This window comes from Canis aureus, chromosome X, assembly GCF_053574225.1.
Source record: "Canis aureus isolate CA01 chromosome X, VMU_Caureus_v.1.0, whole genome shotgun sequence".
In the NCBI taxonomy this organism is placed as follows: Eukaryota; Metazoa; Chordata; class Mammalia; order Carnivora; family Canidae; genus Canis; species Canis aureus.
Genome location: NC_135649.1, coordinates 77,961,339 through 77,984,983, shown reverse-complemented (window position 1 = coordinate 77,984,983; position 23,645 = coordinate 77,961,339). Strand labels below are relative to the sequence as shown.

Here is a 23,645-nt window from a genome sequence, read left to right as displayed (position 1 = left end):
AAACCAGCAGGAATTGGTGGCTGGTTGGATGTGCCCCTGGGAGTGAGGGGCACAGGAAGATTTAGGGATGACCCTCAGGTTTGTATCTGGAGTGGCCATGTGGATGATAGGGTCTGTAAATGACAAAGGCACACAAGGGCAGGATGGCGGAAATATATGAACTCATTGTTTGGGCAGAATACATTGGAGGCATCTTCAGACATCCATGGGGATGGGTCCAACAGTGAGCAGCTATGCAATTGTGGAGGGGGAAGAGTGGAGAGCATTGGACTGGAGAAAGAGGTCTTAGGTCATTGTGGAGATTCAGAGACTGAAAGTACGGGAGTTAGGGAAGTGACCCAGGGAGAATGTATTGAGCCAGAAGAGCAGATCCAGGATGGCAACTGCTAAGTTAGCACAGCTTCCCAGTCCAGCAGCTATTGATCTCCTCAGCTCTCAGGGTGTGCAGCCCCACCAGCTGCCAGCAGTCTGCTCAGAGCTCTATATCCCCACCACTTCCCTCCATTGTGCTACACCAGCATAATCATTTTCTTTGCATGCCATGGCTGAAAAAGTATCAGGAAGCACTGCTTAAGGGACAGAGGGAGAAAATGGAGCTCAAGAAAGAGACTGAAGCAAATGGGCCAGAGAGCTGGTAGGAGGATAAGGAGAGTTCACCACTTCAGATTCCCAGGACAAAGGATTCTTCTTGGGACCAAAAGTGATCGATCAGCAATTGCAAAATACATCAGGGAGATGCAGTCCAATAAGAATCAAAATACACCCACTAAGTTTGGAAACCAACTTGTTATTGTTGCCTTTAGTGAGAAAAGAGTCAGTGTGTGGTGAGGGCTGAAGCCAGTCTGTGGTGTGGAAAGCAATAAGCTGGAGGTGAGGAGACCACTGTAGGTGATGATTTAATTACCTTGGCATGCTGTAGGGATTAGAGAAGATGGTTTGAAGTTCTGATGGGATTGGAGCCAATGGGGATTGTCCTAATGGATGGAAAAGACACACAACTTTTCATACTCTAAAGAAGACCCAAGTAGCATGTGTGGGGCAGGTCAGAGAGAAGGGTCTGACCAGTGGAGGAGGTGCTGGAGGCTGGGAGTGCATGGGGTCCAGGACAGGACTGTTCTGTCCTTAATAGAGGAAGTGGTGTATGGGTGTGTGAACCCTGTGCAAGAGTGTGGTGGGCGGTCCAAGGGGCATGGCCTGGTGCCCTTAATTTTCTTCATTAGGAAGGAAAGGAAATATTTCCTGAAAGTGAGGTGGCATGGCAGCTGAGGGGAGCGTGAGAGGTTGGTGACCTGGGTCATGCCTCTGGCTTATAGGATGTGAGGTGTGAGGCCACCAGGGAGCCTGGGACCATGAAGAGATAGGAATGTGATATTTCCGGAAACTCTCACCTACCCAGGTTATGGGAGGAATAGCAGGGCAGCTGGGCTCTGCCGTGGGCTTGGGCAGTTGCAGGGTGGACGACTCAGGCTTTGGAGACCTGCTGTAGAGTGCCAGGAGAAAGTGGAGACAGAGCCTGCACATGCACTTGTGAATTAACTCAAAGGCTGGAGTGGAGGGGAGGAGGTAGTATGTCCAGCCTTGTGATCAGAGAGTACCTGAATGGCAGAGAGGAGAACAAAGCTGGTTGTCCCAAGGCAGCGCTTCCTTCTGGCTACTGAGCAGCACAGACCCTCAGCAAGCCCCATACTTCCCTAGGCTGAGCTGACACTGGTCCTGGGGGCCCTCCCAGCTCCCCCCTCCACGTCCCTCAGCTGTTCCAGCCTCCAGGCTCTGCAGAGGGAAGATGGAGTAGGGGGAGGGGGCCAGCAGCCAATCACATCCTTGGCAGCCCAAGGCATCTGCACCTGGTCTAACCAATCCCCTCTGAACAAACAGCTTGCTCAGCCTCTGCTCCCTCCTTCCCTGCCTACTCTGCCCAGCAACAGCAGGAAAGAGGTTTAAGGAGGAGAGGGAGGCCCTGCAAACTCCCAGCCCCTGGCAGCAATGGAGCTGGGCCCCTGGCTCACTCTATAGAGGGAGGTTAAAACAATACTTACAGTTCCTGGAGCCCAGGCAAAATGTCCCCAGGGGCTCTCAAGACTGTGCAAGTCAGCTCTCATGGACAGGAACTCACATATTACAGAGATCCTGATCCTTGGAGCCTTGGGCCACAAGCCAGTCTCATTCACTCCACAGCTCTGGGGCAGGCCCTGGGCTGACAGCCTGAACAGCAGAGACACAGTTCTGTCAGAGCAGATGGACACTGACACAAACAATCACACAGATGCCTATTTAACTAGAAACAGAGTTAAAGCCTACGAAGGAGAAAAAAAAAAAAAAGGCAGGGTGTTCCATAGGAGAATAAGAGGGAACCTGATAACCTGATTTAGACCGTCTCTCATGGTTCCTGTTGGTTTCACTTCTTTTTGTCAAGATTTGCGAGGACTATTTTATTCATTACTTTGCCCCCAGAGGCCTCCCACCTGTCAAGAGAAACATGGTATTCGTTATTGACGTGAGCGGCTCCATGTTTGGTACTATGATGAAGCAGATAACAAGGACTCTGCAGACCTTTTGTAGCTTGTTTTAGAAGGCTCAGAAAGCAGAGAGTGCTGGAACAGTGGTCCTCTGGGACCAGAGACTCTACCTCCCATCACTCTTGGATCTTATAGGCCAAGGCCTACCCAAAGGTCCTGGAACCTTGCACATCAGGAGCCATGAAGACCTGAAATCACAGAGTACTAGAAACGTTGAACATGGGACAACGGGACTGTAAATAAACATCAAGGGCCTTAGCCACAAAACTTCAGATCTCCAAGGGGCCCAGAGTCATAGAACCTTCAAGCTGGAGAACTCTGGTGTCATAAAGCCTGAGTCAACAAATAAAAATAAAACCACAGTCAATTTAGACTCTGAACCTTCCACAGGCCACAGGTTGGTTTTGTCTTCTGTTGTTTATTTTACTTCACAGCCAGAAAAATACAGTGCACTGGCATTGTAGTGCTTAGAGACTACAGAGTCCTGGGTCCATCTAGATTTAAATATTGTAGCCCTTCTACCAGAGTGCCCTTAAAACGGAAAACTGGAGCCATAGGCCAAAGAGATTTTGAGCTTAGAGCCTGAATCTATAAAGTTCTGGAAGCAGTATTTTGAACTACAGTACTCTGGGATTCTAGAATTATAATGTTCAAGTGACCTGGAGCAGTATGGTCTATGTGCCTTGAAATTTTGAACCATAGAGCCCACAGGACCTAAGGCTACTAACTTGTATTTTACCAGAGTGTAACCAAACTGGGGGAAGGGAAATATCGAGAGCTGTCTTTTTGTAGTCTTAAGTGTAGGGGAAAGAAAATACCCAATTCCAAACTGTCTAGCCTTCCTATCTCATCTAGAGTCAGGAAAAAGCTGAGGAGCACTTGTGGAGGTCATGTTTCAGGGGCATAGGTGCCCTAAAAGACCGAGACCGAAGCATAGAACTATGAAATGCTTCTCCTTCCCTCACAGTATCACCACATGCACTGCATTCCTGTATAACAACAGGAGATTACAGCTGAGGGTACTGGAAGCCTAGGCTCTTCAGGAAAGAATATCCTGAGAAACCCAAGACAACAGAGGAGTCGAAAACAAGGACCCTAGAAGAAATTTTAGCCTCTGACACATGCAACTGTAGCAACTAGCAAGCACGATTGAATTACTCACCAGGTAATCTCAAATCACACAAAATCTCACACTTAAAGTTCTTTTTATGTGATACATCATGTCTGCTTTCACCAAATACTTACAAGCCATGCCCAAATGAAAAAGCATGGTCTGAAAAGATAAATCAACCATCAGAACCAGACTGATATGGTAGAGAAATGATTAGACCTGGAATTTATAACAGCTATGACTAATATGCTAAGGGCCCTAAGTGTGAAAAGTGGGCAACATGCAAGAACAGATGGGAAATGCAAGCAGAGATGGATACCCTAAGAAAACCAAAAGTAAGTGCTAGAAATAGAAAATGCTGTAACAGGAATAAAAAATGCCTTTGATGCGGGCTCATTAGGAGACTGATCATGGACAAAAAGCAAGTCAATAAGCTTGAGGATATGTTAATAGAAACTTCCCAAACTGAAAAGCCAAGAGAAAAAAAGAACGCAAAACAAAGTAAAACAGAAGAGAGTATCCAAGAACTGTGTACAATTACAAAAGTATAGCATATGTGTAATGGGAATACCGGAAGGAGAAGAAAGAAAGTAACAGAAGAAATAATCGAAGGAATACTGGATACAAATTTTCCAAAATAAATGACAGCCACTGAACCACAGCTCTAGGAAGTTCAGAGAACACTATAACAGGATTAGTACCAAAAAAATCTACACATAGGCCTATCCTATTCAAACTGCAGAAAATCAAAGACAAAGTTCTTTAAAAAGCCCATAGAAAATATCACCTTACTTATACAGGAACAAGAATAAGAATTATATTGGATTTCTCTTGAAAAACCATGCAACAAAAAGAAAGTGAACTATGTAACGCGCTGAAGGAAAAAAAAAAGAGTGTTAGAAAAAGGAATAAATTAAGGTTAAACAATAGTCTTTTCTTTTTAAATTAATTGATCTAACAAAAACAGTTTGCTCAAAATAATTATAGAAATAATGTGTTCAGTGAATACAGCTTATTGATAAGTGAAATTAGTGACAGCAATGTTATAGAAGAGACAGGAGGGATGAACTGGGAATATTCTATCACAGGATACTTGCACCACACACGAAGCTGTATAGTGTTTTTTTTTTTTTTTTGAAAGTGGACTTGGATTAGTTGCAAAAGCATATTCCACATTCTAGGGCAAACATTAAGAAAAAAATTAAAAACATAATGGATATGCTAAGAGACAAGAGAAAATGAGATCATATCAAATACTCAGTTAAAACCACAGAAGACAGAGAAAGAGTAGTAGACTGAAAAAAAGGAAGGAAGAAAGGAGGAAGGGAGGAGGATGGATGGAAGGAAGGAAGAAGAAACACAAATAGAAAACAGCAAATAGAAAACAGTTAAAAATATGGCAAATATTAGTCTAACTCTAACAGTAATCATGTTAACCGTGAATGGTCTAAATACACCAATCAAGAGACAGAGACTATCAGTGTTGATTCAAACAAAACAGAACATAACAAAAACAAACAAACCATAATCAGACCAATTATGTGTTGTCTACCAAAAACCCATTTTAAACATAAACACACAGATGGATTAAAAGTAATGGTATGGAAACAAAAGACATACCATGCTAACACGAATCCTAAAAATCCTGGAGGAGCTATATTAATTTCAGACAAAGTAGACTTTACAGCAAGCAAATTATCAGGGATAAAGAGACCATTGTATAAAGGAACAAAAAGCAAATTTCCCTGACAGATAACATGCTGCTCGATCTCTTGGTATATATGGCATCACCTGCATGGAAGATCTATCTGATTCACAAGATCTATACTACTGTAAAGTGTTTCAAAGAAGCAAAAACCTTCCTGTGGCCCTTCAAATGATCTTCTCCATGAAGTGGAATGAAGGTGTGGATGCCAGCAATAGGGAAAACCAGATCAACAGGCCTATTAGAAGGATAAACTAAGGTATCTACCATCATTATTTCTGCAATTTGGCCAGTTAACAAACAATGACTACTTTCAAACTGAAAAAAAAATCTTATATAACTATAATTACATAATGACTCCCCAAGAAGACGCGACAATCCTTAATGTGTAATGCACCTAGCAATAGGATGTCAAAATACATGAGGCAAAAAGTGATAGGACTGCACGGAGAAATAGACAAAACCACTGTTATAGTTAGAGACTTCAGCTCCTTCTGTCATAAATGGACAGATCCAGCAGGCAGAAAATCAGTAAGGACATAGTTTAAGTGAACAGCACCATCAATCATTTGGATCTAATTGACATCTACACAATACTTCATCCAACAACAGCACAGTACACATCCATCTCAAGCTCACGTGGAATATTTGCCAGGATAGACTGCATTGTGGGCCATAAAACACGACTTAACAAATTTGAAAGAATAGAAATCATACAATAAATATAGGCTCTCAGACCAAGTGGAATTAAACTAGAAACCAAAAACAGAAAGGTAGCTGGAAAATCTCAACAGACTAAGCAACACACTTCTAAACATGTAATCTGCCTCTGGTTAACAGGAGAGTCTCAAGAAGGGTCATCATGTTCTATGTTGCAGTCCTCTGAATGAAAACGAATGAATGGTTAAATCCTTAAAACTATACAACCCTTAGGCCTTAGTACCTTGTATAGAAATAACCTTTCAATCTTGAGCAAGACCTGAGCTCCCTATTCGAGAATGTGTGACCTAATCTATACCCTGAGCTCGTCCTGTGGCATGAAAGACTCTGATCCACTTAAAAGCATTCAAGGCATCTTCTATCCATTTAAGACGTAGAGAATGGTGGGCCACAAAGTGGTATTTCCTGTTGTCTCTGAAATCTATAGCAACGTAAAAATTGGAAAGCATAAGGTTTAACACCTCCAAAATATGGATTTGAGCCCCTGGCTCATCAGTGACACACATCATGTGTGACGTTGAGCAAGTCACTCCACCTTTCTGAGCCTCAGTGTTGTCACTTATAAAATGGGTATGATATTAGTACCTTTGTCATTGTGTTGCTATGACAATTAAATGAGCTGATGCATCTAAATATTTAGCACAGTGCCTGGAACATAACAAGTGCCCTATAAGTGGTACCTAATATGAGAACCTACATCCCCCATTCCCTGAACCTGCTGTGTGCCTAGCCCTATGCTAGGTATTGTCATCAGGAAGGGAGCTAATAGGAAGAAGCATCCTAAGCCCTGTTCTCAGAGGGCTCAATATCTGTGTGGGAAACGAAAATATTCCACATACAACAGCCAGCGAACCATCTGGGACAGGGAATATCTGGGTGCCAGGGGCATGGGTCAGAGTAAGCAATCAAAGAAGTGCTGCCCAGAGAAGGAGCAACTGAAGGAACAGTGAAGATATGAATATGTAAAGGAGAAGGGGGTGGGGGAAGGTCTGTTATCTAAAGGGCACAACAAGAGCAAAGATGTGGAGAAAAAAACCACACAGAATCTGGGGTTTTCTGGGGGCTGATGAGAAGGTCAGCCTGGAAGAAATGGAAGGTGAGGTGGAAGAACAGATTACTTAGGACAGAACCAAAGTATGCCAATTCACAGGAAGGAAGTTATAAAGACCTAGAATCATAAAACTCTTAAGCTTTAGGGTCCCGGAATCACTGTATCCTGGGTCATGGGGTCCAGGAACCATGGAACACACAGGATCCTAGCACCCTGAAAGCACAGAGTTTGAGAATTTTTTTTTTTTATGATAGTCACAGAGAGAGAGAGAGAGAGGCAGAGACACAGGCAGAGGGAGAAGCAGGCTCCATGCACCGGGAGCCTGATGTGGGATTCGATCCTGGGTCTCCAGGATCGCGCCCTGGGCCAAAGGCAGGCGCTAAACCGCTGCGCCACCCAGGGATCCCGAAAGCACAGAGTTTGAACCTTCTAGTCCACCACTGTCTAACAGAACTACCTGACGATGGAAATGTTCTAAAGTTCTGAGGTGTCCAATTTGGTAGCCACTGCTCTGCAATAACCGTCACATGGTTATGGGACACTTGAAATGCGGCTACTGCCAAGTAAAGAAACAGACTTTAACGTTTTCCTTTAACTTACATTGAAATAGCTACGTGTGGCTAAGCAGTTACCATTGGACAGTGCAATTCTAGGCTTAGAGCCATAGGGCCTCTAGCATGTCGACCTGAGAATTCTAGATTTACAGAGTGTTGGAGTCAGAGTCTTAGAGCCATACGACACTTAGGCCTTAGTACCTCACATAGAGATAACCTTTCAGTCTTTTTTTTAAAAAAGATTTTATTTATTTATTCATGAGAAACCCAGAGAGAGAGAGAGAGAGAGAGAGGCAGGGCAGAGACACAGGCAGAGGGAGAAGCAGGCTCCATGCAAGGAGCCCGACGTGGGACTTGATCCCGGGACTCCAGGATCCTGCCCTGGGCCTAAGGCGGGCGCTAAACCGCTGAGCCACCTAGGGATCCCCCAACCTTCCAGTCTTGAGCAAAACTTCAGGCCTTGGTCCACCCCCTTCACTTCATCCACATCCCACAAACTAACAAGGCCATGAATGTGATCCTTGGTGACCTGCAGGCCGACTACTTCAACATCATCACCTTTTCTGATTCGGTTAGTGTCTAGAAAGCTGGAGGCTCCATCCAGACTACTATCCAGAATTATCCACAGCACCAAGGACTACCAGGCCACATGGAAGCTGATGGTTGTAAGTGTTAGACCTGGCCACTCAAATGGATGGGCTGTGGTAATGTGAGGAGTTCCTTTTTATTTTTTATTTAGTTTTTAACTTTATTTTTTCTATTTTAAGGAGGCCCCACACCCAATGTGGGGCTCAAACTCATGACCCTGAAATTAAGAGTCACATGCTCTACCATCTGAGCCAGCCAGGCACCCCAGATGTGGGGAATTCTCAAAATGCTCCCTTCATTCCCCATCCACCTCACCTCTCACAATACCTGAAATATCACTATTATGTTTTCTACAAATATGTCCCTTCATCTTCTGTGTTCTTTTTCCTAGTAGAAAGAACATAGTTCTATGTATTTTAGGGTACATTCTTCCTTGGCTCTGAGTTTCTCTTTAAAGCACATACTCAGGAGAATTTGCCAAAAATGTTTAAAATCAATAATCTACATACTTATTTCCAAGCATTTGGTCAAGCTTTTGAGCAAAATCATCTCTCAGAAAAGTACCGAAGTCTCCCCAATCAAACACCTCCCGTCAACTCATCCATTTTTTCCCCCTGTAGCATGGAGGTGAGGTTGCTATCCTTGGGGAGCTGCCTGTCTGACTAGAGGATTAGATATCCCCCCAGGAAACAGGCAAATCGTAGTCTGAGACAGGGCGTGATAAAAGCCAAGAACATGTGGGCCCCACTGTCAGATCTCAGGGAGCCTGTGTCGGGGTGGGGGAGCTGGGAAGGATAAGCAGCAGAAAAAGTCTGAACAAGGATAATGAGAAATTCCTGAGCCAGAGAGGTTGGTGAGGTGCCCAGTGTGTCTGCAATGGGAAAAATAACCAGAAATAACCAGAAAAGATGGTCTCACAGTCTGCTTCCCACTTAGGGACCAACATCAAAGCAGCTCTGCTAAACCACAGCAACCAGGAGACTGCACGGGGACCCAATGTGGGGAGGACCCCTCTCATCACCTTCCTGACAGATGTGGAGCCCACAGCCAGTGTGATGACGCCCAGTGTGATCCTCTCCAACATCTGACAGGCGCTGGGCAACAGGGTGTCCGTTTTCAGTTTGGCCTTTGGGGATGAGGCTGACTTCCCACTGAAATGTCACCTATCCCTGGAGACACGGAGAGCAGCCCGGTGCATGCACGAGGACACTTGACACAGCCCTACAGCCGGTGGAGGACCTCTCCGAGGAGATCTCCATGCCTCTGCTGGCAGACATGCATCTGGACTACCTGGGCGGCTTGGTAGGGGCCTCCCCTTGGGCCTTTTCCCCCAATTACTTTGGCGGCTCAGAGCTGGTGGTGGCAGGACAGGTGCAGGCAAGCAAGCAGGAACTGGGCATCCAGGGTCAGCTTCTTGTGGCCTGCTACAGCGAGGCAGCCGCCAACAGCAGCCAGAAGAACTTTGGTGTCCCAGGGGAGCCAGCCTACAACGTAGCCCACTCACCTGCTGCCTACCTCTGGGCCTACCTCACCATTGGAGAGTTGCTGGAGGCATGCTTCCAGGCCCGTGACACCACCGCTTGCCACCTGCTGGCAGCCAAAGTCCCCAGCCTGTCCCTTGAATATGTGAACTTTGTCACATCTCTGACTTTACTGGTCGTGCAGCCCAAGGATGCAAGTGGGAAGGCCAGGATACAGACTTCCACTGCAGCTGGACCAGGCACCATCATGCCCTCATCCACCAGCAGGCATGGCCTAAGGACAGGCACAACCCAGTCAGCCCTGGTATCCAGGGTCTCTCCCAAATCAAGGCTTGTGAAACCAAGGTTCTAGTTATCCTCAACTACTCCTGCCTCCACAAACATTATACCCAGTTCCAAGGAGTTGGAGCCACTGGGCCAGAGCCCTAGTACCCTATCCACCCCAGCACACCCAAAGCCCAAACATCCAGCACAACACGATCCTGGCACTTTGGTTCAACCAAGTCTCAGAACAACAACTGCTACCTTTGTGCCCTCAAATGCTGGCCCCTTCTTGCTTCTGAAGCCCAGTGTACCATCACACCAGTATCCTGGTGCCCTATCCCCATGAATTCCAAGACACAAGTCCCACCTCTGAATCCTGGCACCTTATCCCAGGCCAAAGCTGGCACTATCAAACCTGTTATTCCACTGCACTCCGAACCTGGTGCTCCATCACAACCCAAACTGGATGGTCTATCACACCCCCAACCTGGGGTACTCATATCACAGTCACCCAAAAGGCTGCCACAGCCCAAGCCTGGAGTCTCCACACTTCAGATCCCCAAGTGCCTATAACACACTAGACCAAAGGTTCCTGCTCACCAGACCCCAAACAATCGGCCACACCCTAAACCCAGGGTTCTCTCATGTAAGACCTCCAAAATCCCATCACCTCTTAAACCTAGTAGCCCACCTCCCCCCAAATTACCCAAGCTTATCATTTCCCAATCCTAGGACCCCACTACCCAATAAACCCAAAACCCCATAACCCCCCAAACCTGCCAGACCTGCGTCCCCACCTCTTCAGGATCCAAGCACATCCACGAGCACAACCTCAAGTCCCGCAAGTCCCAGCAGTACCATGATCACTTCTGTCCCTGGAGAACACCTCTCTATTCCCTTTGACCTCACCCTGCCCTCTCTGCTGCCCCAAGGAACCTCTGGCATCAGCATGACCTGCTTCTGGGGCCCCAAAGCACCACACAAATTCTGGGACCATCTGTGTCAGAAGACCCAACAGTGATCCTACCCAGCAGCTCTGGTCTTCTGCTGGAAGGCAGCTGCCCAAACCTGCCAGTCTTGCTGCCTTCTAGCACCCTCCCTGATGTAGAGAGCCTGCTCCATCTCCCTGAGGAGCTAGAGCTGCCGCATGAGTCAGTGGTGGAGTCCGTGTTCATGGAGTCCTTGAACCCACCAGCTTTCCATACCTTTCTCCCTCTTGACGAAGATGGTGAGTGCCATGGGCAAGAGGTCAAGCCATGGCGGCAGGGGGCGGGGGAGGTATGAATGGGGAGCTCCGGGAACTGGTAGCATACAAGGCATTCTGCAGATTCTAGTGATAACCCAGTTGCCTGCTTGCTTGCTTTGAGGCTTCAAATCAGCTATTTAACCTCTCTGGGCCTCAGTACATAAGCACAGAATTAGAGGCTTTGAGGGAGGAGGGATGTTAAGACTGGGAAGGCTAAACAGAAACAAACTGGTCAAGCTGTGGTTTTGACATTTGCTTTGTTGGACAAGAGAATTGCTCATGCGTCTCAAGCAGGGTAGGGATACAGGGTTATAAATGGAAGCATCACTGGGCAAGGCAAGTCTGCTTAGTTCTTTTGTGCTCTGTAAACAGCCCTGTTTAAGGAGAGGGGTATAAACACTGGAAAAGATAATTATCTTTAAATTTCCCAAAGACTGTGACGCACTAACTGTTAACATTTTCTAGCCCTTCCGATGTGAAAGTACCGCTCTACATATTGTACTTGTAAGTCCCTCATTTACTACACACACACACACACACACACACACACACACACACACACACAAACCCTGTTAATAACTGCATTTTACTCATTGGTAAGCTGAAGCACAGTGAAGTGAAGTAACTTATTCCATGTCACACAACTAGTAAGAGATTTGGACCTACATGATTTGGTCCCAGACTGAATGTACTCCACCCCTCCATTGTTCTGTCTTCCTAAGAAGAGCAATATTTCCTGGGTGACCTCATAGGGCAGGATTAGAGCCAGTCGATGGTGGCAGTAAATCACAGGGATATAAATTTGGGCATGAGATCCTTCACATGCCCCTCTCCCTCACCACCCACCAATATCCCATCCATCTTCAATTCTTGGCAATGTTACCTCTGACATATTTCCCAAATGCACCCACTTCTCATCACCCCAACTATTACTATCTTAGGGCAGACTGCCATTGTGTTTACTCTAGAAAACTGGTCTCCCTGCTTCCTCTCTTGGGAGATTTTCTTTACCATTTTCCTCCAGCAGCAAAGGGGTCATTTAGAAACAAAGATTACTTCGTGTCCCTTTCATACTTAACTCCCCTCAAGGGTTTCCTGTCACACCTAGAATGAGATCCAAAGTTCTCTTGATAGCCCACAAGGCCCTGCATGATCTACCCTCTACCCCATACCTCTCTGACTTCACTTTCTCCCACTCACTCTCTGAACTCTAGCCCCACTGGCCTCCTCTCTGTTCATCCAATGGGCCCTGTCTCACCCTCATCTCCACTCAAGGACCTCTCTCAAGCTGTTCCTTCTGTTTGATGATCACTCTGCCCTGCCCTGTCACTTGTCTAGCATCCTCATCTCTTCCATTGCCATCAAATTCCAGACCACACATTAGATCTCAGCTCAGATGGCCTTCCCACCCTCCCCACAACTGCCCCAGACTTCATTATATGTCTATAATTCCCTTGGTCACTTTATTATTTTTTCTGGGGCTCCTGGCTGCTTCAGTCTGTAGAGCATGTGGCTCTTGATCTCGGGGTAGTGAGTTCAAGCCTCACGCTGGGGTATAGAGATTACTTAAAAAACTACTGGACGTTGTGTGTAAGTGATGAATCACTGAATTCTACTCTTGAAACCAATATTGCTCTGCTTGTTAACTAAAATTTAAATAAAAATTCAAAAGGGAAAAAAATAAAATTTTGATTAAACTACTGAAAAAAATCTGAGAGAGAGAGAGAGAGCAAGATGCCTGAAGACCCAGACATAGAAGCAGAGGAGTCAAGATACACAGTGACACATATAGAGACATGACACAGGGACACAGAGGTAACCAGGAAGACATAGGTAAACACCTTAGTCCAAGACACCAAGGACTAAGAAGTAGAGGCACAGAGACACGCTGACATGATGACTTACAGATATGGGATAGGGGATGAGAGGAGAAAATAGAGACACAGGACAACAGATCTATAAAAGCATAGAAACAGAGATGTTGCACAGACCAAGACTTGGAAACAGAGACGCAAGGACATGAGCACATGCAGAGGAGCACACGAGGAGCAAAACTGGAGCACAACCTTATATATTCAGAGATCCAGTGGCAAAAACGTGGGGATGCAGACACCCAAGCTATGACAAACACCAGCTAAGACGTAGGAGTTAGGCTAGGTAACAGAGAGACATAAAGAAAGGCAAGCTGGAGACCCAAGTATAATGGAGACCCTATGACACAGGGACACAGGAAGAGAGAGAGAGAGACAGAGACAGAGACAGAGAGACAAAGAGACAGAGAGATCCTAGAATAGGATCCCTAGACACAGGGATGAGAAGCCACAAAGACAACCATATGGATACAGGCTAGAAATGGGAACAGAAACACAGGAGCATGTCTGGGAGGACCAAGATAGGAACAAAGAAACCTAGACAAATTGAAACAGACACAAAGAACATCAACAAACGGGCAGAGACACGGTGACAAGGAAATCTACCCAGAGAGGCAGGGATGCAAAGACACAGAATAAAGATAAACCTGGGGATAGAAACAGAAACATACAAATAGGCAACCAAGGACACAAATGAAGAGGTAGGGAGAGTGAATCAGGCACAGGAACACAGAGAGTGGTTCAAAAATAAAAAGTTATGCACAGGAGAATACAAAGATGGCAGTGGAGTAGGGGGATGCTATGCTCACCTTGTCACATGAACACAACTAGATAATTATCAAATCATCCTAAATAGCCCAGAAATAGACCTGAAGACTGACAGAACAACCCCCACAACTAGAGGGAGAAAAGAGGTCACATTGAAAAAGATAGGATGTGGGGAGACATGGATTAGGAGAGAAATGGATCCTGGGGGCTGCAAAGGGGAAGAAGCTGTGGTTGCAGAGAAGGGAGGGGGGCACACAGGGGAATGCACACAGAGGATGCTCCCCCAAAGCCATTGGCTTGGAAAACGAGAGGGGCTGAATTTCATGAGTTCTTGCAACCAAGGGGGCTTAAAGGCTGGAGTTTTAAAGGTCAGTGGGCTTGGCTGGAATAGACTTGGAGGGCACTAGGCTGCTCCTGGAGAGAAGGTAAGCAAATGACCTGAAGGCAGACAGCGTGGAAACAGTGATCTAAAAAACCCCTACAATGGAATATTACTCAGCCGTTAGAAACAACAAATACCCACCATTTGCTTCGATGTGGATGGAACTGGAGGGTATTATGCTGAGTGAAATAATAAGCCAATCGGAGAAGGGCAAACATTATATGGTCTCATTCATTTGGGGAATATAAAAAATAGTGAAAGGGAATAAAGGGGAAAGGAGAAAAAAATAAGTGGGAAATATCAGAAAGGGAGACAGAACATGAAAGACTCCTAACTCTGGGAAATGAACTAGGGGTGGGTGGAAGGGGAGGTGGGTGGGGGGTGGGGGTGACTGGGTGGCGGGCACTGAGGTGAGCACTTGATGAGATGAGCACTGGATGTTATTCTGTATGTTGACAAATTGAACACCAATAAAAAATAAATTTATTAAAAAAATGAAAAACCCCTGGCACACACAGTGGAAGAGTTTATGTGTTCTTCTCGTAGTGTGTCCCTGAGAGCCAATATTCGTGGAGATGCTGCTCTGGGAACAAAGAAGCTGGCTGGTGCTATATCCCTCCCCTGACCTGCAGCATAAACACAGAGCCACCTGTAGAAAGCAACACAGCATGCTCACACTAGCTGCCTAACCTTCTTACACCAAGCCCCACATCCCCTGCACTCTGGAGGGCCTGCCCTTCTCTCTCTCTCTCTCTCTCTCTCTTTTTAAAGATTTTATTTATTTATTCATGAGAGACACAGAGAGAGGCAGCGACGCAGGCAGAGGGAGAAGCAGGCTCCATGCAGGGAGCCTGATGTGGGACTTGATCCTGGGACTCCAGGATCACGCCCTGGGCCGAAGGGAAGCGCTCAACCACTGAGCCACTCAGGCGTCCCAAGGGCCTGGCCTTCTCAGTCAATCTTGTTCCAGTCCCAGTGCAGAGGGCCCCTTCCCAGGAGACCAGGAGAAACTCCTGCCCACACCACATCTCCACCAGAGAGTTCTTCAGTGCTTTGGTTCCAGTGCAGGAAGTATCAGGTCTCATTTAACAAGCAGACTAAAGCACACCTACCTAAAACTCACCACATTCTAGCAAAGGACTAAACACTGCCCACTGCAGGTTAAGAGTGCCTCTGCAGACAACCACTCTGAAGGACAGAGCAGCCAAAGCACTCCAGCAGAGTGCAGGCGACACACACCAGAGACGATGCCTGAAGTAGTGCCAGGCCATGGACACTACATGACCTCTTCTTCATAAAGCCATTGCTCTCAGGAGCAGGAAACATACCTGGCTATTCTAACACAGAGACGAAGGCAGAGACTTAGACAAAATGCCAGATGGAGGAATTCATCCTCAATGAAAGAACAAGATAAGGTCATGGCCAGAGATCTAAGCAGAAGAGATAATAAGTAACATGGGTGATGGAGGATTTAAAGCAACAATCATAAGAATACTCGCTGGGCTTGAGAAAGAGTGGAAGACTTCAGGGAGACCCTTACCACAGAGATAAGAGAGTTAAGAGGCAATCAGACAGAAATGAATATGGCAATAACTGAGATCCAAAACTGCCTGCAAGTAATGACCATAAGGACGGAAGAAGAAGAAGAATGAATAAATTATATAGTAGATAGGATAATGGAAAATAATGAAGCTGAAGAAAAGACAGAAGGACAAATTATGGATCATGAGAAAAGGCTTTGGGAACTCAGTGACTCCATCCAACATAATAAAATTTGTACCATAGGAGTCCCAGAAGAGGAAGTGAGAGAAAAGGGGGCAGAAGGTTTATTTGAGAAAATAATAGCTAAAAACTTCCCTAATCTGGGGATGGAAACAGACATCCAGGACCAGGAGGCACAGAGAACTCCCACCAAAATCAATAAAAGCAGGCCAACACCAAGACATATTGTGATTACATTTGCTAAATATAGTGATAAAGAAAAATCTTAAAAGCAGCAAGACAAAAGAATTTACAAGGGAAGACACATAAGGCTAGCTGCAGATTTTTCAACAGAAACTTGGCAAACCAGAAGACAGTGGCATAATATGTTCAAAGTGCTGGATGGAAAAATCTGCAGCCAAGAATTCTCTATCTTGCAAGGGTATCCTTCAGAATAGAAGGAAAGATATAGAGGTACCCAGACAAACAAAAACTGAAGGAGTTTGTGGCAACTAAAACAGCCCTGGATGAGATATTAAAGGGGACTCTTTGCAAAGGAGAGACCAACAGTGATAATGAGAAGAAGGGATCAGAGAAAACCTCCAGAGGTGACAAAAGACATGATAAAATGGCAATAAGTCCATACCTATCAATAATTATTCTGAATGTAAGTGGCTTAAATGCTCCAGTTAAAAGACATAAGATGACAGAATGGATGAAAACAACAACAAGTTTCGTCTATATGCTTCCCACAAGAGTCTCATCTCAGACCTAAAGACACCTGAAGATTGAATGTGAGGGGATGGAGAAATATTTATCACGCGAAAGGATGTCAAAAGAAAGCCAGAATAGCAATTCTTATATCAGGCAAACTAGACTTTACATCAAAGACTGTAACAATAGATGAAGAATGACACGATTCATTATAAAGGGAACAATGCAGCAAGAAGATCTAACAATTGTAAATACTTATGGGCACAACATAAGCGCCCCAAATATATAAAACAATTAATAACAAACATAAAGGAACTCATTGATAATAGTACAGTAAGAGTAGGTAGGGGACTTTAACACCCCACTTATAGCAATGGACGGATCGCCTAAGCAGAGAATCAATGAGGAAACAATGGCTTTGAGTGACACAGTGGACCAGATGGACTTTACAGATGTATTCAGAACATTCCATCCTAAAACGACAGAATACACATTCTTTTCAAGTGCGCATGCAACATTCTCTGGAATAGATCACATTCTAGGTCACAAATCATGCCTCAACAAATACAAAGGAGAATAAGATCATGCCATGCATCTTTTCTGACCAGGACACTACGAAACTTGAAGTCAACCAGAAGAAAAAAACTGGAGAGACCACAAATACCTAGAGGTTAAACAAATGCTACTAATGAGCAAATGGGTCAACCAGGAAATCAAAGAAGAAAATTTAAAAATACATGGAAACAAATGAAAATGAAAACATAAACGATGCAAAACCATTGGGATGCAGCAAAAGTGGGCCTAAGAGGGAAGTATATAGCAATATAGTTCTACCTTAAGAGGCACAAAGAATCTCAAATAAACAACCTGATCTTACACCTCAAGGAGCTAGAAAAAGAACCTCAAACAAAACCTAAAATCAGCAGGAAGGAAAGAATAAAGGTTAGAGCAGAAATAAATGATATGGAAACTAAAAAAACCCAAAAACAATGGAACAGAACAGGTCAATGAAACCAGAAGCTGGTTCTTTGAAAAAAAAAAAAAAAAAGAATAAAATTGATAAACCACTATCTAGACTTATAAAACAGAAATGAGAAAGGACCCAAATAAATAAGATCACAAATGAGAGAGGAGCGATAACAACCAACACCATAGAAATATGGACAATTACAAGAGAATATTATGGAAAACAATATGCCAACGACCTGGAAAAAATGGATAAATTCCTAGAAACATATAATCTGCCAAAAATGAAACAGGAAGGAACAGAAAACTTGAACATACTGATTACCAGCAAAGAAATTGAAGCAGTAATAAAAAAAAATCTCCCAACAAACAACAGTCCAGGGCCACACAGCTTCACAGGGGAATTCTACCAAACATTTAGAGAAGACTTAATACCTAGTTTTCTCAAATGATTCCAAAAAAATATAAAAGGAAGGAAAACTTCCAACTTAATTGTATGAAACCAGCACTACCCTGATATCAAAACCAGACAAAGACTCCAGCAAAAGAGACAGAGAGAGACAGAGAGAAAACTACAGGCCAATATCCCTGATGAACACGCATGCAACAAATTCTTAAGAAAATACTAGCAAACCTAATCCAACAATACATTAAAAAGAATCTTTCTCCACGATCAACTGGGACTTATTCCTAGGCCATCAGTATACTTTGATATTTGCAAATCAATCAATGTGATACACCACATTAATAAAAGAAAAGAGCCATATGATCCTCTCAACAGAGGCAGAAAAAGCATTTGACAAAGTAGGGCATCCATTCATTATAAAAACCCTCAACAAACTAGGGTAGAGGGAACATAACATAATGAAGGCCAAACACGAAAAACCCGCAGCCACTGTCATCCTCAATGGGCAAAAACTGAGAGCTCTTCCTTTATGTCAGGAACAAGACAGGGATGTCCACTCTCACCACTGCTTCTTAACAGAGTTTTGGAAGCCCTAGCCACAGCAATCAGACAACAAAAAGAAATAAAAAGTAACCAAATCAGCAGGGAGGAAGTAAAACTTTCACTATCTGCAGATGACATGATACTCAATATAGAAAACCTGAAAGACACCATCAAAAAATTGCTAGAACTGATGCACGAATTCCCCAAAGTCACAGGCTACAGAATCAACATACAGAACTCTGTTGCACTTCTATATGCCAATAATGAAGCAGCAGAAAGAGAAACGAAGGTATGGATCCCATTCACACTTACAGAAAAAAAAAAAAAAAAAACATAAGATATCTAGGAATAAACCTAACCAAAGAGCTAAAAAACCTGTTCCCTGTAAACTATAAGACATTGATGGGAGTGCTAAGATGGCAGCATCCTTGGAGCACAGGTAACTATCAAATCATTCTGAATACCCAAGAAATCAACCTGAGGACTAATAGAACAAACTGCACCACTAGAGGGAGAGAAGAGGCCACAATGAGGAAGGTAGGAAGTGCAGAGATGTGGTTTGGGGGAGAAAGGGATCATGGGAGCTGCAGAGGGGTGGAGGGTGCCCTGGTTGTAGGGAAAGGCAAGAGGGAGTGGAATGCATAGGGATACATGTGAGGAGAAGACTGCTCCAAAGCCATTGGCTTAGAAAACCAGCGAGGCTGATTTTTGTGAGTAATTGCAACCAGCAGGACGCAAACACTGGAGTTTTAGAGGTCCCTGGGCTTTGCTGGGATAGAGGCCTGAAGACATTGCCCTTACTCCCAGAGACAAAACAGGCCAGCAACGCGGGAAAGACTGCGGGACTGCGGGATCTGAGGACCATCCCAGGTGCATGGGGAGAGAGACCGTTCATACTTTATGGAGTGCGTCTGTGAGAGGTGGCATTGTCTCTCTGGGGACAAAAGAACTGGCAGGCGCCACTTCCCTCCCTTGCCCCTCAACATAGGTGCAGACATATCTGCTGAGGGTGGCAAACCCGGACACTGGCTGTTTAGCCTGCTTTGCTCCAAACCCATGCCCCTGTGTTCTGGCATGGCTGCCCTTCTGAGTCACACCTGCATCGTTCCCAGCACTGTGATACCCTGTCCCAAGGACCAGCACAGGCCCCCGCCACACCAGGTCCCTGACGTTTGGAATTTTAAAAATTGGCAGGGGTGGCTGAGATAGAGCCCAAGGTGCACTGCACTGCTCCAGGCAAACAAGCAACCCAGAGACAGACAGTGTGAAAACAGTGATCTGAAAAAAATCCTGGTGCTTGAGTGGAGATTATTTGCTCCGTCGAAAGTGCTTCCCTGAGAACAGTAAAAACGGACTCGTGGACACCTGTCCCTGCGGACAAAGGAGCTGTCTGGTGCCATTTCTCTGCCCTGCCCCTCAGCATAAACTAACTTCAGTAAACACCACAGTGCCAACACTGGCTGCCTGACCTGCTTATACCAAGTCCTGTCTCCCTGTGCTCTGCTGGTATTAATGCTGCTCTTGGGCAAGTGTGCTTCAGGATGGGATTAGTGGGCCACTTCCCCAGAAGACCAGCAGAAACCCCTGCACACAGGATGTCTACTGACCACAGAGTTCCACAAGGCTTCAGTTCTAGTGGAAAGAGTGCCAGGTCCCTTTTAACAAGCAGACTGGAGCACAACTAGTTAAAACTGGCCACATTCTGGCCAAGGTCCAAACACTCCCCACTATAAGCAAGGAGAACCTCTGCAGATGACTGGCCTGAGGGATAGAACAGACAAAACGCAACACCAGAGGGCACATAGCACACACCAGAGACACTTCCTGAAGCACCGGGCCCTGGACATTATACAAACTCTTCTTCATAAAACCATTACTTGCAGGAGCAGGAAACATAACAGGCTTTTCTCTCTCTCTCTCTTTTTTTTAAAGATTTTATTTATTTATTCATGAGAGACAGAGAGACACACACACACAGAGGCAGAGACACAGGCAGAGGGAGAAGCAGGCTCCATGTAGCCATGTGGGACTTGATCCTGGGTCTCCAGGATCACACCCTGGGCCAAAAGCGGCGCTAAACCGCTGAGCCACTCAGGCTGCCGAGCAGGCTTTTCTAACACAGAAGAAGCCAGAGACCTAGACAAAATGCCAGGATGGAGGAATTCATCCCAAAAGAGAACAAGAAAAGATCATGGCCAGGGATCTAATCGAAACAGATATACAGAATATACCTGATCCAATATTTAAAGCAACAATCATAAGGATACTAACTGGGCTTGAGAAAAGCTTGGAAGACATCAGGGAGACCCTTACTGCAGACGTACAGGAGCTAAACACCAATCAGACCAAAATGAAAAATGCAGTAACTAAGATTCAAAACCGACTGGGTGTTATGACCACAAGGATGGAAGAGGCAGAGGAATGAATAAGTGATATCAAAGATGGGAATTATGGAAAATAATAGAGCTGAACAAAAGAGAGAAAGAAAAATTTTGGACCACAAGAGTAGACTGAGGGAACCCAGTGAGTCCATCAAGCGTAATAACATTCATTTCATAAAAGTCCCAGAAGAAAAAGAAGAGAGAAAATGGGGCAGAAGGTTTATTTGAGGAAAATAATAGCTGAAAAATTTCCTAGTCTGGGGAATGAAACAGACATCTAGTTCCAGGAGGCACAGAGAACTCGTAACAAAATCAACAAAAGCAGGCCAACACCAAGACAATATTGCAGAACAGTTTGCAAAATATGGTGATAAAGAAAAAAATCCGAAAGGCAGCAAGACAAAAGAAATCCATAACTCACCAGGGAAGATCCATACAGCTAGCAGTAGATCTCTCCACAGAATCTTGGCAGGTCAGAAGGGAGTGAGTGGCATGATATGCTCAACGTGATGAATGGCAAAAGTCTGCAGCCAAGAATTCTCTATTCAGCAAGGCTATCATTCAGAATAGAAGGAGAGGTAAAGAGTTTCCCAGACAAACAAAAACTAAAGGAGATTGTGACCACTACAGCAGCCCTACAAGAAATATTAAACGGTGCTCTTTGATTGGGAAGGGAAGACCAAAAGTGACAAAGACAAGAAAGGAACAGAGAAAATCTAGAAATAATGACCAAACAAGCAATAAAATGGCACTAAATACATATCTATGAATAACCACTCTGAATGCAAATGGACAAAATGCTCCAATCAAAAGACATAGGATGCCAGAATGTATTAAAAACAACAACAACAACAACAACAACAACAACAACAAGACCCATCTATATGCTGCCTGCAAGGGACTCCTTTTTAGACTTAAAGACACCTTCAGATTGAAAGTGAGGGGATGGAGAAACATTTATCATGCAAATGGACATCAAAAGAAAGCCGGAGTAGCAATACTTACATCAGAAAAACTAGATTTTAAACCAAAGCCTGTAATAAGAGATAAAGAAGGGCGCTATAGCTTGGCATGGCTGCAGAGGAGGCCGCGGCGGGGAAAATGGCGGACGGGAAGGCGGGAGAGGAGAAGCCGGAGAAACCGCAACGAGCTGGAGCCGCGGGAGGACCTGAAGAAGAAGCAGAAAAACCTGTGAAAACTAAGACTTTCTTCCAGTAATGGAGGGGAAAGTTCCAGTCGCAGCACTGAGAAGCGATCAGCTAAAGAAGAAGCTGCAGACCTCCCAACAAAGCCTACAAAGATCTCCAAGTTTGGATTTGCCATAGGTAGACGACAAAGAAAGCCTCAGCCAGATCCATCAAACTTGGATCAAGTAAGCCTAAAGAAACTGTTCCAACGCTTGCTCCAAAAACCCTTTCAGTAGCAGCAGCTTTTAACGAAGACAAAGATAGTGAACCAGAGGAAATGCCTCCAGAAGCAAAGATGCGATGAAGAATATTGGAAGGGATATACCAACATCAGCAGGACCAAACTCCTTCAATAAAGGAAAGCATGGTTTTTCTGATAACCAGAAGCTATGGGAGCAAAATATAAAATCTCATCTTGGAAATGTCCATGACCAAGACAATTAAGTGATGTGTTTTGAAATTGGGGTGTGGGGTGGGTGCAAAGTTAAAAGGAACAGTTTCCTTTTTAAAAGAATGGTATAAGACTATCTTTGGAGCCGCCTTTTTGTTTTGTTTTGTTTTGTTTTTTAAAGATTGAGTGGTACACTAATAAGAGTTTGAAATTAGAGGTAATTTATGTTTTATATACAGATTTCAAGACATCTGCTAATTTTGTAGTTTCATGTGATTAGTTTCCAAAGGTTACAGATAATAAAAAACCCAGAAATGGTACCTTTCTAAGAATTGCATGTTGTTTTAGACACAACTATTAGCACATTAAGAGGGACGCAAAAAGTTATTGTCTATTAAACTGCAAGCAATTAGTCTTAACTCCCTTATTAACCTAAAGTGTCTGGCTCCCAGGAACAGCCTTATAGAGAGGGAGTATCGTATTGGGAGGAAAATGTTCCTGGACTATTGACTGAAAGTATGTTAGATAAAATACAGCTTTTCTTTTTCCTAATGGGCATTTGTTTTGTTTCAAGTCGTCATAAACTAGGTATTGCATTGCTATTGGTTGGTACAGATGCTTAGCGCTTTAAAAAAAAAATTTTAAGGGGCACCCTGGATGGCTCAGTGGTTTAGCGCCGCCTTGGGCCCAGGGCCTGATCCTGGAGACTCTGGATCGGGTCCCACGTCGGGCTCGCTGCTTGGGGCCTGCTTCTCCCTCTGCCTGTGTCTCTGCCTCTCTCTCTCTCTCCCCCTGTGTCTCTCATAAATAAATAAAATATTTTTAAAAAAATTTTAAGAACTTCTATGTAAATTGTTGTGTATTTGAGATAGCCCACTTCACTTTAACGGGTCTTGTCTACCTTCATTAGTCTTCAAAGACCATTTGCTGCCAAAGTAAATCAGTATTTTGAATGTCCTTCTCTTGGTTTTTGTTATTAGCTAGTTCCTGTAAGCATTTCCACCAGATCTTGAGGCAAATCATAAGAAAGCTGTTTCTTTTAAAATACAAACCACCACCAAAAATTTAAATGTACATAATACTTAAATATTTGGCTGTT

The 23,645-nt window shown here is 44.5% G+C and overlaps 1 long non-coding RNA gene and 2 pseudogenes across 2 annotated transcripts; 2 read left to right on the top strand and 1 right to left on the bottom strand.

Moving 5' to 3' along the window:
• Positions 1-1,558: 1,558 nt before the first annotated feature.
• On the bottom strand, positions 1,559-3,026 carry LOC144307723 (uncharacterized). Of its 2 annotated transcripts, XR_013374465.1 has the most exons (3): positions 2,551-2,992; positions 2,361-2,462; positions 1,559-2,202 (listed from the first exon to the last, which is right to left on the bottom strand). It is a non-coding gene; the product is annotated as an uncharacterized LOC144307723 (long non-coding RNA). The 2 variants fall into 2 exon arrangements; XR_013374464.1 differs by lacking the exon at positions 1,559-2,202 and having other exon boundaries at positions 2,267-2,462; positions 2,551-3,026.
• Positions 3,027-7,630: 4,604 nt separating this feature from the next.
• LOC144308905 (inter-alpha-trypsin inhibitor heavy chain H6-like) lies at positions 7,631-11,763 on the top strand (annotated as a pseudogene).
• An 8,950-nt stretch (positions 11,764-20,713) lies between these two features.
• LOC144309155 (PEST proteolytic signal-containing nuclear protein pseudogene) lies at positions 20,714-23,320 on the top strand (annotated as a pseudogene).
• Positions 23,321-23,645: the final 325 nt, after the last annotated feature.